Genomic DNA, 15537 nt, shown 5'->3' on the forward strand with positions numbered 1-15537 from the left:
CCTGAGGAATGTCGCCTACAAGCAGCGCATTTCCAACTACTACGACTCAAGGGTCAAACCTCGCTCTTTCAAAGTGGGAGACTGGGTACTGAAGAAAAGATTACTCTGTGATAGGGTCCCGAGTGAATGAACACTCAGTCCTAACTGGGACGGACCGTTCGAGGTCGTCGGCATTAGCCGCCCTAGCTCCTACAAGCTCAGAAGCTCCGACGGCAAGACCCTTGGCCATCCATGGAATGCTGACCACTTGAAGTACTATTACAAATAGACTCACATTGTACAAGTGTTAAGCTACAGCCGTTCGGCATCTTATGTAACAAAGACCATTTAGTATGAATTCAATAAAGAGGTGATTTAGCCAACTCGGCCCTAAACTCTTTTACATTCTGAGCAATGAAACACTCAAGTGTTGAAGCTTCAACGCAAATGTTTCCAATACAAAATCAAATCTAAGTATGTGTCAACAAGACTATACAAAGGATCTATGCAAACATAGCCAAACATTCATCAATGATAGGGCAAACACTTGAAGCTTGATAATGCAAACACTTGAAGCTTGACAATACAAACACTTGCTTGATAATGCAAACACTCATAAACATACAAAACAAAAAAACTCTCAAGCTTATAACATGGCACATGCCATACAAACAACAAACTAGTGCAGGTAGAGTACATGCAGAAAATGAAAGCACTTCTAGTCATCCTCATCTGAGGTTGAACCCCTGATTATATCACTATGAGTCCTACCGCCATTTTCTGCATTTCCAAACTCATCATCACCCTGATGACTCTGCTCATCAACACTAGCCTCATCACCAGACTCATCTGCACTGCTAGAATAAACGGCAAGGTCGAAGATTTCACCTTTTCGATGATGCTCATCTATTTCTTCACGGTATTTTCGAAGAACGCTTCCATCATCATAACGATCAAGGACAGCCATCCATTTCTTTTTTTCAAAGTGAACTTCCCGGGTACAGCGAGGTCTAAGGACATGGAGAAAGGCCGGGGAACCCAAGAACTCCTTCACATCAGTTTCCTTCTCAGTCGGGATACTACTCTTCAGCTCAGAAACCTCAACCAAGGCACTATCCAACTCCCCTTTAACCTTGGAAACCTCGAGCATAGTTGTCTCCAACTGTTTCTTAGTCGCCTCTAACTGTATTTTGAGTCTCAAGTTCTCACCATTCCGCCTCTTCAAACTCTCAAAATGTTGATCCCTGACTTAGATGGCCTCAGCCAAAGCTTTGCTCGTCTTCCTGGCATCATTCACAAGCTGCTTATTCTCTTTCAGTTTCAGCTTGCACCGCTCAGCCTTTCGCAGTCTGTCGTGATACTCAGCCATGACCTGCATGACAAGACGATCATCGCTACCAAAATAATGCTAATAAAGAGGAGAAAACAAGGAAATGACAAAGTAACACTCACATATGAAGACAGCTTCAACATCCGGTCACAATCCGATTCATCTTTAGCTAAAGGCTCTCCGAGCTCATCGAAAGTGAATCGATGCCCTGCCAGGCAATTGTTGATATACCCAAAGTCCTTTGGCCGCATGGCAACCTTCAAATCCTTCCAAGGGACACTGCCAACCTCTTCTTTATCTTTACCCTTGCTGCTAGAACTAGGATCACCTTTCTGCCCAATGTGCTCCCTAACTGGAGGAAAGATAAAATTGATAGTAGGAAGAGGAGGCAACAATCGCCTATCTTCCCCGGCAACTATGGCAGCAGCACATCCAATGGCATCAGCTTCAGCTTTCTTCGAGGCAGCAACCTTGAGGACTTCTTCTCGAGACTTAGTTTTAATGATTGGTCTCACTCGGTGCTTGCGAGCTTCCTTGTGAAACAGGATGTCTTATGAAGGAACTAACATGGGCACTCTCATTTTCTTGGTGCTAGTCTCCACTTTCTTGCCCACCTTCTCCACTGAACAAGGAAAATCAAAGTAAGGAATACCACATTATATATCCATATATATAAAAAAAAAAAGAGGGAAGAACAAGGATCAAGTGAGGATACAACTTACTCGCTCATCTCTGGCACTCGGAAACTAAGGGCTGGAAACCGTACTTTCGAAACAAGGGTCGTAGCTTACCCAAATGTCTATCTTCTTTAGGCACCCTCAGCACTTTCTCTACATCAGCTAGCTCCTGTCCGGAGAGTTTGATGGTGCCTCGTGTCACTGCATGAAGAAAAATCTTAGAAGCAAGAGAAAATCACAACAATAGCAAATAATGAGAAAATGGATACATTACAACCTACAGTCTGGAAGTGAGTAGGAACACGTTGCTCAGGCGTGACACCCTTAGCATGCTCCCAATCATTATAAAGAAAGCACCAATGTTTCTTCTATGTGCAGTACGCCTTTCTCTTATCAAAGACAACACGCGCTCTCTCACTCCGACATGCATATTTGGCATAACCAGTACATGCTTTCACCGGGCGCATCTTATAACAGTAGCGCCACTGATGGAAGGAAGGTTCACCTAATCCACACTCCATCCAAATACTATAAAACCCGATCAAGGTATCCCAGAAACCAGGGTTGAGTTGCCCCGGTGCATAACCAATAAAAGACAACATCCGTTGCAACCACGGATGCAAAGGTAAATTTACCCCCAAGGTCACTAATGTCTGGGTATAGAACATAACATGACCCGTGGGCGGCTCAGAAGGCAATTCTTCACAACGCACCAAACATATTCCTACACTACGGGGGATACTACATGATCGCCTTAGGGCCTCAAGCTGCTTTTCGCTATCTTATACCGTCAAGGACCCAGAAGAGCTTCCCTTCAACCAGGAGGCCAATCACAATGCGACACGTGTCGACATCAGAAGCCAATCACAGTGCGACACGTGTCAACATCAGAAGCCAATCACAACACGACACGTGTCAATGTCAGAACAAAACTAGAAACTCTCTTCTATAAATAGGGATCATTCTCCCACAATAATCTCTAATGTCATTTTGTACTAAACTATTCACTAGAACTCACAAAAGGAGAGCTTGAACCTATGTATTTGTGTAAACCCTTCACAATTAATGAGAACTCATCTACTCCGTGGACGTAGCCAATCTGGGTGAACCACATACATCTTGTGTTTGCTTCCTTGTCCCTATTCATTTACGTACTTATCTTCACTAGTGATCGAAGCAACCAAGCGAAGGTCACGAACCTGATACTTTCTGTTGTACCAAAGTCCTCGTTGATTTTGTGCATCAACAATCCTCTCTCTCATTTTCTCTCTACCGTATAAGCCACAAGACCACACACCAGTGACTTTCATTTTCTCTTCGAGAGATTATTTGTACGGCTCACTTCACATTGTAGTTCAACGATTTAACCGTCCATCTTTTAGGTCTTCCTTCAAAGATCATCTCTAGCATAAATCATCAAAATTTGGAATATTTGATCATTGGATTAAATGGTAGTCATATAAGTGTTTCTTTGGACAATCATATTCGTCTATTACATAGAATTATTAGAGCAACTCAACCGTTGCTAAGGCCCCCCAGGGCTATTCACTATTTAATCCACCCAGTGAACAATAATTGTCCTTAATGAACAGTAACAGCCTTTTGCATCTCCACTCCTACACTGAATAGCTCTAGCAATAGGCAATAAAATATTAGTATTTTTTTATTTATAAAATAATACAAAATAATTTTATTTGGAATTTCAGATAAGATTTTTAATCGTTCTTGTTGCGCTACGTGTCATTTTTCGAAAAGACAATTATTGGTGATGGATTTCGATAACTTTTTTATCCAATGTCGTCGTGCCACGTGTTATTATATTTTCAGAATCGTTGAGGATAGAATTCCGATAAGATTTTTAACAAATCATGTCACGTCACATGTCACAATTTGTTTACAATATTTGAGGATATATTTTGGTCAGATTTTTAACGAATGACGGCATGCCACGTGGCATTATCTACAACCTAGTCCTTCCTGAATCCTCCATATAATCCACCATCCATCCTCTAAAATCTCACACCAATTTTCTCAAGATCTTTAGCATTATTCATAGTTTCTGCTTCTTTCTTCACCAAAATCAAAATCTATATCATTATTCATAGTTTCTGCTTCCTTCTTACAATGTCTTCTTCTTCAAGATGATGTGGGAAATCGATCAGCAAGAGGAAGAATTGTTTAACCAATCAAAAGGAATGTTCAATCTCCAGGTGGCCCAAAATGAGATGGAAGATGATAAGGAGCATATAAGGAGAGATGATGAAGCAAGAATGGCCAGACCCTCACATTCTCGTCGAGTTATCCAAGCTGTGGCTTAGATTTGCAGGCCCAGCCGTTCCATAAACCTTGATAGAAGTAGGCAACAACGAGGTACAGAACTCTTGGATGATTATTTTGTCCGTAATAATGCATTCCCTGATACGTACTTTAGACGTCGTTATAGAATGGAACGACATTTGTTCAGCAAAATCATGATTGCTGTTTGCAACCATGATTCTTACTTTGTGCAAAAGAATGATGCTTTTGGTGTTATGAGTCTCTTTCTCGAGCAAAAAATTACTACTGCCTTGCAGATGCTTGCATATGGAGCAGCTGCAGACCAAGTGGATGAGATAGCGAGGATGGGAAATCAACCATTCTTAAGTCCCTAATGAGATTTTGCGAAGCAATCAAATCTATATACACCGCAGAGTACCTCCGGAGACTTACTGAGATGGACTTGCAAAGGCTTATGAAGAAGGGCGAGATGCGAGGTTTTCTTGGGATGATCTTGCCTAATCCCCAGTGTTCAACGATGTCTTACAAGGAAAGGCACCAAAAATCACGTACTGGGTCAACAGATATAAGTACGATAGGTCATACTACCTAGCAGAAGGCATTTACCTAAGGTGGTCATCGTTTGTCAAAAGAGTGCCACGTCTGCGAAGTGCAAAGGAAAAACACTTTGCAAGCTAACAAGAGGGGCGCATGAAGGATGTGGAGCGTTGTTTTGGTATCCTTCAAGCTCGCTGGGCGATTTTCAGGGGTGCTGCCAGAATGTTTGATTTAGAGTCGACTCGATCCATCATGATGACGTGTATCATTCTTCACAACATGATTGTGGAAGATGAGTACGATTATGATGCCGTTAATGAATATGAGCCAGACACGATGAACAGTTCTAGAACACAAATATATTGTTCTCATGACGCCACCAAATAACCCGTGCAACACGAGCTATTAGAAAAGGATGAACGTTACAATGAAAGGCTCATTCAACGATATACTGCACTTCAAATGCCATATATGCACAATGCCCGACAAAATGACTTGATATAGCACCAGTGGGAATTGAAACAAGCTAAAGATACTTAAGTTCATTTAGTGTGTTTGTTTTTATTTGGTGTGTTTATTTAATTTTATTTGGTGTGTTTTTTTTAGTTCATTTAGTAAGTTTTTTATTATTTGGTTTGTTTATGTAATTTTATTTGGTGTGTTTTTTTTAGTTCATTTAGTGAGTTTTTTATTATTTGGTATGTTTATGTAATTTGATTTGGTGTGTCTATATCATTTGAATAAAGATTCTCTTAGTACAAATAAATTACCAAATTAAATAAATTTACTCTCACTTTAAATAAAGTAAAAATTCAATAAATTGGAAACAACATAAAGTACTCTATTCAATAAATAATAAATTACAACCCAAAATGATTGGAAAATTATGGGCTCCGATTACAAAAAGTATTTTATTCATCATCACTTAACCAATTTGTGGTGCTAGGATAATCTTCTCTTGTCGTGTTAGGACCATCTCCTCTTACTCTCGCTTCTCTTGCACTCCTTATTTGCACCACATCTGTTTTCTCCGACTTCCAAAAATATTTAGAATTTGGAGACTTCCTTTATAAAGGCGTGTTCATAATGTCACAATCTCGTTGAGCCATTCTTTCTTCTATAAGATATTCCCTTTATTGCCTAAGTAGCTCTCTTTCTCTCTCATTAGCTTGAAATGCTTTCTCAACAGCTGTAGCTTTTGCCTCTTCTATAGCCTTATTAGCCTCAAATTTCGCCATTTCCCGTGCCAAAGTCAATTCACCTTGGCGAGCAAGTTCTTCCATATACTTTGCATAATCATTCTTGGAAGCACTCCTTTTTCTCTTTAAAACCTTCTTACCTTGAGGCCTAATTGGATAACGGATCGACCCTGACGCTTGTTCAAGGGGCGTTTCGGGTACTTCTTCTGTGTCATCTTTATGAACATGCGAGGCATGATCGGGTGTAGAGTGTAGAAGGGTGCTGTTCATGAAAACTTCTGGACCGACATGCACAACTCTGAATTTAGGACAATCTTTGACAATATTCCAACACTCCCACCGGTTGAATGATTTGTTTTTGCTTTTGGTTTTGGCATTATACCAAGTTTGTGCTTGAAGTTCCTACACAATGCGGGAGAAGAAATAATTGTAATGAAAGTAGGTAACAAATAAATAATACAAACAAATAATTATAATGAAAGTAGGTAACAAATAAATAATTATAATGAAAGTAGGTAACAAATAAATAATTATAATGAAAGTAGGTTATTTTGGCATTATACCAAGCTTGTGCTTGAAGTTCCTACACAATGCGGGAGAAGAAATAATTTTAATAAAAGTAGGTAACAAATAAATAATACAAACAAATAATTATAATGAAAGTAGGTAACAAATAAATAATACGACAAATAATTATAATGAAAGTAGGTAACAAATAAATAATGCAAACAAATAATTATTGTTGATGCACAAAATCGATGAGGACTTTGGTACAACAGAAAGTGTTAAGTTTGTGACATTCGCTAGATTGCTCTGGTCACTAGTATGGATAAGTATGTAAATGGATAGAGACAGAGAAGCAAACACAAGATGTACATGGTTCACCCAGATTGGCTACGTTCCCGGAGTAGAGGAGTTCTCATTAATTATGAAGGGTTTACACAAGTACATAGGTTCAAGCTCTCTTTTAGTGAGTAATAGTGAATGATTTAGTACAAATGACATTCGGAAATTTTGTGGGAGAATGATCTCTTTTTATAGAAGAGAGTTTCTAGCTTTGTTCTGACATTGACACGTGTCATGCTGTGATTGGCTTCTGATGTTGACACGTGTCGCGCTATGATTGCTTCTGATGTCGATACGTGTCGCGCTGTGATTGGCCTCCTGGTTGGAGGGAAACTCTTCTGGATCCTTGACGGTATAACGTTGACCGGTGCTCAGTAGTTTTGTGATTGGTCAAGTATGGTACAAACAGTGCTGCCCTAAGTTCCCGAGTGATGGAAGCTCTTCGGTTGGGGACTTGCAAGATCTAAGCCGCTGAGTAATCACGAAACTTCTAAGTACCGAAGTGTGGTATCGTTTTCACTTACCTTATCTGTCTCATAGGTAGATGTGGCATCTTCTCTGGAAGTACTTTTCCTCTATCCAAGGGTGGTATCTTTAACTGGTGGAGACGCACAAGGTAATGTATCAATTTCACTTGAAGCTTACTTGTAGTTTCAGGCTTGGGCAAACGCGATACAAACCATGTAGTAGGAGTCCCTCGAGTCACTGAGCGAGAAGATCTGCCGAAAGAGGTGACAGATAAGGTAAACAATCAGAGTTCCAAGCAATCAGTCCCAAATCAAAAGTTTGATTTCAAGCTCCGGCTGATTGTTCTCATTCTCCATATCTTGCAGGCAGCAAGAAGGATAAAGAGAAGAAAAATGAGAAGATATGATATGAGATACTTTTGATTTTGAAGAAGTAACTTTCCACATACTTATTCTTGAACTGGGCTGGAGGGTTTTTTGATTTCCTCCAAAGTATAAGGCCGACTCAAGAATTTGAGGGTCAAAACAAGTCCATCAAATCTAGAGTACGTTCGACCCTAATGATATGGGATACTTTTGCTGTTAATAAAGTAGTGGATGTGGCATGGCGATGCTTTGCTCTTTGGTGATGGTGTCAGCGAAAGGTTGTTGAAGCTTTTCAAGCTATTCGGATAGGGCAACGATGTCGAGCTTGGCTTTGACTTAGACTCCTCCGTCTGGATTATGTGGTTCTGCAAGGAGGGTGTCGTGCTATAATGATCTGTTTTTGCTCATCGTTGAACCTTCTGCTTCAATCTTTTGCATCATAGAAGTGGTGCGCTACCTTTGCATTTAAATGGTCCTTCAGAGCACTACCCCTCATCGACTCATCCATGCGTGGCAGCTTCAGTGTAAAGCATCAATATCGTATCAACTGTTCTGAGGTATTTGCCGAAGGACTTCGTGACCTTGACAACAGTTGAGGAGGAGTACTCGAGAGCAATGTTAGGTAAGCAACCATGCAAAGGTTCCGGGCAATCAGTTCCAGATCGAAAGTTTGATTTCAGGTTCTGACTTATTGCGTTCTTTCTCTTTGTCCTGCAATGAAGAGTAAAGGCAAATGAAAAGACAGGGAAAAAGCATGATATGTGATACTCTTGCTTTTAACCCTAATGATATGAGATACTCTTGCTCTAGTGTGGCTTGTTTGCAGAGGTATTATTGGGGGGAAAAGAAGCTAAGTATTTCAAGAGACTCTGCTGAGAGTGCCCTCTCGGATATGAAGAAAAGTTGAGCATTTTTTTTATTTGCAAGTCTGCCTGGCTGTGGAGGATGAAGGTCGACATATATAGGAATTGTCCCAACAGTGAGTAGTAACGCTATTCTTTTACCCTTCTCGGTCATAGCAATGTAGTGGGAGCTGCAAGATTCAAGTGTTTTAACTTTGTCAGTGCACTTTGAAAAAGTGGTTTGTGGTATCTGGAAAGCTGATGTTGCGTGTGAAGATTGCAGATAAGCTTTATCCAAGGAAATCTGGCTCTTTAAATTCGGAGAGCGGTGCCTCTTCGATTTTTGAACAAGCAATACTGTCGGGGATCTACTCTTTCGCACGGTATTTCTCCCGGCGTCTACTCTCTCGCACGCCAAGGGAGTCGCCACCAGCAAGGCTTCCAAGGCCCGGCTCACTGCGTAAAATCTTTACAATTTTGGGTAATTCCTTGTATGAAATTGTATAGAAAGATGATGTATGAGCTCACAATTGCACCAAAATTTAAGAGTGCAAATTATAATTTATTTTATAATTTAAATTTTTAGTTTTGCATGCTAGCAGAATACCCGTGATAAGGTAAGCTATCACTCGCAACTGGCCCGGGGCCCTTATTAATATTTGCAAGATTTCTTCTTCCGCCAACTCCCTATGCAATATTAGCCAATAGCTGTTGTTAAGTTTGGAAAGCTCCAATAGCTGCATAAATTCTTTTCTTGCTTCATCACGTACTGTCGACGTCCAATGAAAGAAAAAAATAGAAAAAATAAAAACTTGCTAATTGTTGGAATCCCACATCGGTGGGTGGTTTAAAAGAAAATAATAGGATTTAAATATGGTTACTCCACTTTAACTAATTGTTGACCTTAAAAACTACCAAGCCTACGTGGCGCGCAGGCCGAGTAATTAATAAGCTAACTACATCATTCGGTTGTATGCGGGGCGTGCCAACTCGTCGGCCAAGGAGTAAATTTGTTGACGTTGCGTTGGGTGCGCTACTGACTTCTGAATCTCGCTACTGCGGCCGAGGAAGGAACACTCTCGGCCTTCGGGTTCTAAAGCTTGAAGACAAAGCTGCTAGTTCTGCGAAGTTCAATATCAAATTTGGCTTTCAATGTGGTGAATATAATAACTTGTAACACATCACTTCGCCGAAAAGACTAATGAGATGACCTCTACCAATAAGGAAAAAGTCTTTCCTGATCGAGACTTGGATAGATAACCAGTCGGCCTCGACGCAGTGCTGTTTATCCAAACTGAAGGTGCTCTGCGGTTGGCTGATTCTACGGCGACAGTGATGTTTATCCAAACTGAAGATGTTCGCCGGTTGCCTTCACAGTGCTGTTTATCCAAACTGAAGATGTGTTGGCGAAAAAGAAAATAAAAAAATCTCAAGATGTTTGAGAGGTTTCGTGTAGAGCGAGGGTTTACGCAAGGCAGTTTGTGTGTTGTGTTGAAAATCCCCTCCATGCTGCTGATGCTCTTGTATTTATAGCAGTGCAGTCTGTTTGATGGCTTTGTAAAACTATTCACCGTGTAAATTGCCAATAATATTCTTATGAATATTATCTTCTGACCATCCGATTTGCATGCAATCCCATCTTTTGTGCTTGAAAATCTCCTTATCCCGTCAGTCAACCCTTGCGGTATAATCCTATTTTAAATAGGACATCATTAATCTGGTTGCTGGATTCGATACTTATCTTGTTATTCAAATCACCCAACAATTTCATGTGGACCTCCCAGACCTTTCAAGTTGCATTATCATCGTCAGCATCCAGAAAGTCCACGTGTAGGCATGCATGGAAGGTAGTCTTCCATTAAATATCTTGTCAAACTCCATCCATCAGACTTTACAATTAGATAGGGGAGTATATGGCCCAAACACAATCCAACTAGAACTCATTTTCTTTTCAACCAACATAGCTGGCACCAAATTAATCCAAAAAAAACATGGCTAATCCTTCACATTGGACTCCCCCTTATCTTCCTGCAATAAAGATTGCAGTGTGGTTTAGATGAATAATCACCAATCAATAAAAATCGTTTGCCATCACGTGTTAGGACTCTTCACATAATGCTCTGATGCTCCAATCCATACGTTTGAATGCGTCAAGATAATTCATTATTAAAAGATAATTATTATGATTAAAAAACAATAATATTATCTCTTAACCATAACAAAATTATCTTAACTTTTTTATCCAACGGTTAAGAACCATGCTCACTCAACGGCCTTGATTACTCAGGCCAATGGTGTAAAATCGGGTCCAAACACTAATATCAAGATTTTTTGTGATAAAACTCAACACTTGACGAATTACACAAGTTCTAGTAGTGTTGTTAGAGTGGGCCCCACGGGCCCACCGATCCAAAAATCCAACACTAATTAACTACAGTAAATTGTGAGATGTGCAAATTAAAGGATTATTAATACGTTTTTTTTCAAACCTTTCAACAACTTCAGTAAACAGCTATAGTTCTTCAAATGTGCCGTACACGTCATAAATATCATCAATAACGACTGCGATGGCAGTAACTTTGCCAAATATCATTCTAGCAAAGGAGTATTCAGGTTCATAGTAGCACCCAAAACCCCAAAGGTAGCACTCAACTACTCTGTCCCTTGCAAACGGTAACTTGTTTACAAAGTCCAACTCCTTCCATCACATGCATTAATTAATTTAGGTAGAATTTGATTAGTTAATTAGTTTTGCATGAAGTTGATGATATTAGGTACCAATTATATATATAATAACCTTGAAATTTCACTTAGTTCCTTCTGATGGACTTTCTGCAAGAAGTTGAAATCCAACTTTGCAAAAGTTAGGAGAGTCTCATTAGGTGAATTATGTTCGTGGTAGATGGACACGTAATGCCTTGCTTCTAGCCTTGGGTTGCCCTTCCAGAATGGCTGGTACAATGCATGCTTTACTTCTTTCAAAAGTGGCCTGGGGCTTAAACGATGTGCTGCTAACTCGAGATGAGTGGTGGTAAAGCTTAATACCTTTTCTAGTATATCCTCTCCGTGTACCCTCAGATGTGTAGCTTCGTACAAGCTTAGTAGTCCCACGACATCATTCGTGAGTGATTCCTTAAATTTCGCATCATTGACGTCCTTGAACTTGTTGAACATGTCTTCTTCAAAAACAATTAATTAATGCATGCATTACGTGCTTAATTAGAGGAAGAAATTTAATCCACACAATGCTATCAACAAGCCATGAACACTGAGAACTTGCCACATGAAATATAATAACCTTGTTGTCTAAGCGATCGAAAATAGAGAGCAGCAATGTGAAGATCATCGTCATCACGTCCTTCAGTTCTGTGGTGGTAACATTCATAAGAGTTGTTGTGAATTTGGAGCAAAACTTGATCAATCTCATTTTCGAAATGACGGGACATGCCTAAGCGTTGAATGGCATTAATCAATTCCATTTTTTTCAAAGGATTACTAGGTATTTGAGCCATTATATCATCCTCTTCACTTTCAGTTCTTGAACATGTTGCTCTTTTTCTATATTTGTTTCCTAAAAAGACAAAATGCAAGGGAATTAGAAAGAAAGGAAAATTGGTAACATATTGTTGACCCTAAAAACTACCAAACATACGTGGCACGCAGGTCGAGTTTATTCGGTTGTGTGCGAGGCGTGCCAACTCGACGGCCGAGCTCGGCCGGTGAGTAAAATTTGTTGATGTTGCCTTGAGCGCGCTGCTGACTTCTTGATCTTGCAACTGTGGCCAATGAAGGAACATGTCTCGGCCTTTGGGTTTTAAAGCTTGAAGACAAGGTTGCTAGTCTGACAAAGTTCACAGATCATTGGCCCCTGGTTCGATCACGGTGATTATATTTGTAAGAGTATAAGTACGCCGAACTGGCTTCAAACTATACGGACACAAGTACTCAAAAGAGATATATGCCTTGATGGCGAATGTGGTTTGACCGTCAGAATGCCGAACTCTAAAACTTACTTGTGAAGATCCAATCATAAAACAAATCGACGTTCAATGGGCCAAGCCCAATAATCTGTAACACCTCACTTTGCCGAGAAGGCTAATGAGATGACCTCTGCCAATAAGGATTCGAAAATCCTTCTCGACCGAGACTTGGATAGATAATCCTCGACGCATTGCTGTTTATCCAAACTAAAGGTGCTCCACGGTCGACTGATTCTACGGCAACAATGCTGTTTATCCAAATTGAAGGTGTTCACCGGTTGCCTTCACAGTGCTATTTATCCAAATTAAAGATGTGTTGGCGAAAAAGAAAATAAAAATCTCAAGGTTGTTGAGAGGTTTCGCGTTGAGCGAGAGTTTGCGCATGACAGTTTGTGTGTTGAGTTGACGGCTTTAGAATGATGCACCCCCTTCTTATTTATAGTAGCCAATCTTATCATGGCCGAACCAAAACTATACTCGGATTAGGATTCCTTAACTTAATCCAACCAGGTCTCAACCAATCCTGCCTGCATTAGGGCTTTGAACCAACCACTTCATCCAGCCACATTCACTTCTCAAATCTCAGCATCCTCATCCCATTGAGACTTCTTGTTATACTAGGATTCAACTTACCCCAGCAATCTGCCTCATACTAGGACTCGGCCGAACTTAACCAAGCGGCTGATAATAACTAAAATTCGCAATGATTTTAGAAACATACTGTATGCCCGAGAATAACTCATAGCTCGGCCCACACCAATATTTTGGGCCCAAACACATATATTTGACAAATTATCAGTCTAAGTGAATTTCGTATGATAGAAGCATAAGATAAGAAATGATGGCCCCAAATAGTAGGAGAGAAATTTGCTGAACGCCGATTAACATTATTAGTAATAGTTTTTGGGGTTTGATTTGCTTGAGATGCGTACACTTTATTCTAATGGCTTTTTAGCTTAAATGGTTCTTGAGATTTGCCTAACTCTTCACTTTGGTCCCTGAAATTTGAAATCAATGGAAGTGGTCCTTGAGATTGTCCATTATCAATCATTTTGATCATTCCGTAAAAAAATTATGTTAAACAAGAAACCAAATAATAAAACTGCCCTCAATATAATAAACAATAAACCAAAATGATTTGACAAAAGTTGAGGGTATTTTTGTCATTTGACCCTTATTTTATGGAGATTTTTCACATAATAACCAAAATGATTGATTGTGAACAAACTCAATGACCAATTCTATCAATTTCAAATCTTAGAAACCAAAATGATGAGTTAAGCAAATCTCAAAGACCATATTGGCTAAAAAGCCTATTCTAATTAATTTTCCTCAATTGTAGAAGGCTGGCGGAAGTTGAAGGTGTGTGGTTCTTTGATATTTTTATACAGTTGCGACTTGCGAGGGGGCAGTTCAAAGGGTGGCACAATGGGTGGGCCGGAGCATGGCATAGCATCCCCAAATTAAAATAATTGATATAAATAAGAGTTGGTCATATTAATTAGTTGTACCATATTGGTATGGCGTTTAGGAGGCAGATTGTCTGCCCCTCTTTCCCATGTCCTTCTTATCCCCTCATATTTGTGCGGTTACGATTAAGACACATCAACATTTTATATTAATTTTTTAATAAAGATAATAAAACAAAAAGTAATAGGAATATAACATGTTGATGTAACTTAACTGTGACCGCACAAATAAAAAGGGGTGGGAAATGTATGGAAAATAGAGGGCAGACAATCTGCCTTAGTACTTCCACTTCAAATTTGATACATCTTCTATTATTATACAGTTGGACTTAAAAGCTTAATTAATATAAAAAATAAAATTTAAAAGAAAATAAAAATTGAGAAAAAACCTAATAACCACCTCCCTCCCCGATGATTCCCAGCTAGGGATGGGCAAATATCCATTGGTTATGGATAACCGCGGTTACCCGCCCATTTAAATTAAATGGTTACGGTTATGGGTAACCGTTTAGATAAATAAATGGTTATGGGTATAACAATTTACCAGCGAAATTTAAATGGGTGGTTATGGGTATTAACCGCGGTTATAAACGGGTAACCGTTTACCCATTTATTTTATATATGTAAAACTAACACAAACCATGTTCTTGATCCAATAATACTTAGCACCCAATAAATTAGCAAGGAATTCATCGGTCCTTCTCTCAATAACACTGCTACAGGAATGATGATTCTCATCATCAAGGAATTGGCCAAATTTATTTAAATTCCTTACGGATAACCGTGAAATTGACATAAATGCTTTGACAGAAATGTCTTCTAAACAATTTTTGTAACCCAATAATACTTAGCAAATATTATATTTACCTTCATTGGTAACAGTTAAAAATATCGTCCGTAAACTATTATTTCAATTATTGGAATGGTATAAGGACTTAAAAAATTAAAATATGAAAATGTATGATGAATGTACATATAACGGTGTTTAATTGTCAAAAAAAAAGAAAATTATGACAATTTTTTTTTTTTAATTTTCAAGTTGTTAAAAAACATGTAGACAGGTGAAAAAGGGGTAATGGTAAAAAAAAAAAAAAAAAAAGATAAACGGGTTAAAAAGGATAAATGGGTAAACGGGTATTAAACGGTTACGGTTAAATGGGTATGCGGTTATGGGTAAATAACCGCGGTTACCCGCCCGTCATAACCGTTGCCCATCCCTATTCCCAGCCCCCTTTTTAGCCTTCATAGCTTCATCCCTCCTATGATGTTGCCACCAAGTTTCTTCTCCGCCAGCTTCGAATCCACTCTCAAGCCAACCTCTGCAACCACAAGCTCATTGACGCTCGTTTCTTCTCCGTCGGATCCACTAACGGCAAGGTGAATGAGACCACGGAGTATTGCTCCCCCGCGGAGTACTTCTCCTGACGTCTACTCTCCCGTAAGCCAAGGGAGTCTCAGCCGGCATGGCTCCCAATGCCCGTCGAGCAGGGTAAAATCTTACAATTTTAGTTATATACTAGTAAATTTTACCTGCACGTTGTTGCTGGAGCGAAAATGTAACTATAGAC

At 39.5% G+C, this 15537-nt stretch overlaps 1 pseudogene; it reads right to left on the reverse strand.

The window, feature by feature from the left end:
• Positions 1-1228: 1228 nt before the first annotated feature.
• Positions 1229-15434, reverse strand: LOC103408012 ((-)-germacrene D synthase-like; annotated as a pseudogene).
• Between the last annotated feature and the right edge of the window lie 103 nt (positions 15435-15537).

Source organism: Malus domestica, chromosome 03 (genome assembly GCF_042453785.1).
Source record: "Malus domestica chromosome 03, GDT2T_hap1".
Taxonomy (NCBI): Eukaryota; Viridiplantae; Streptophyta; class Magnoliopsida; order Rosales; family Rosaceae; genus Malus; species Malus domestica.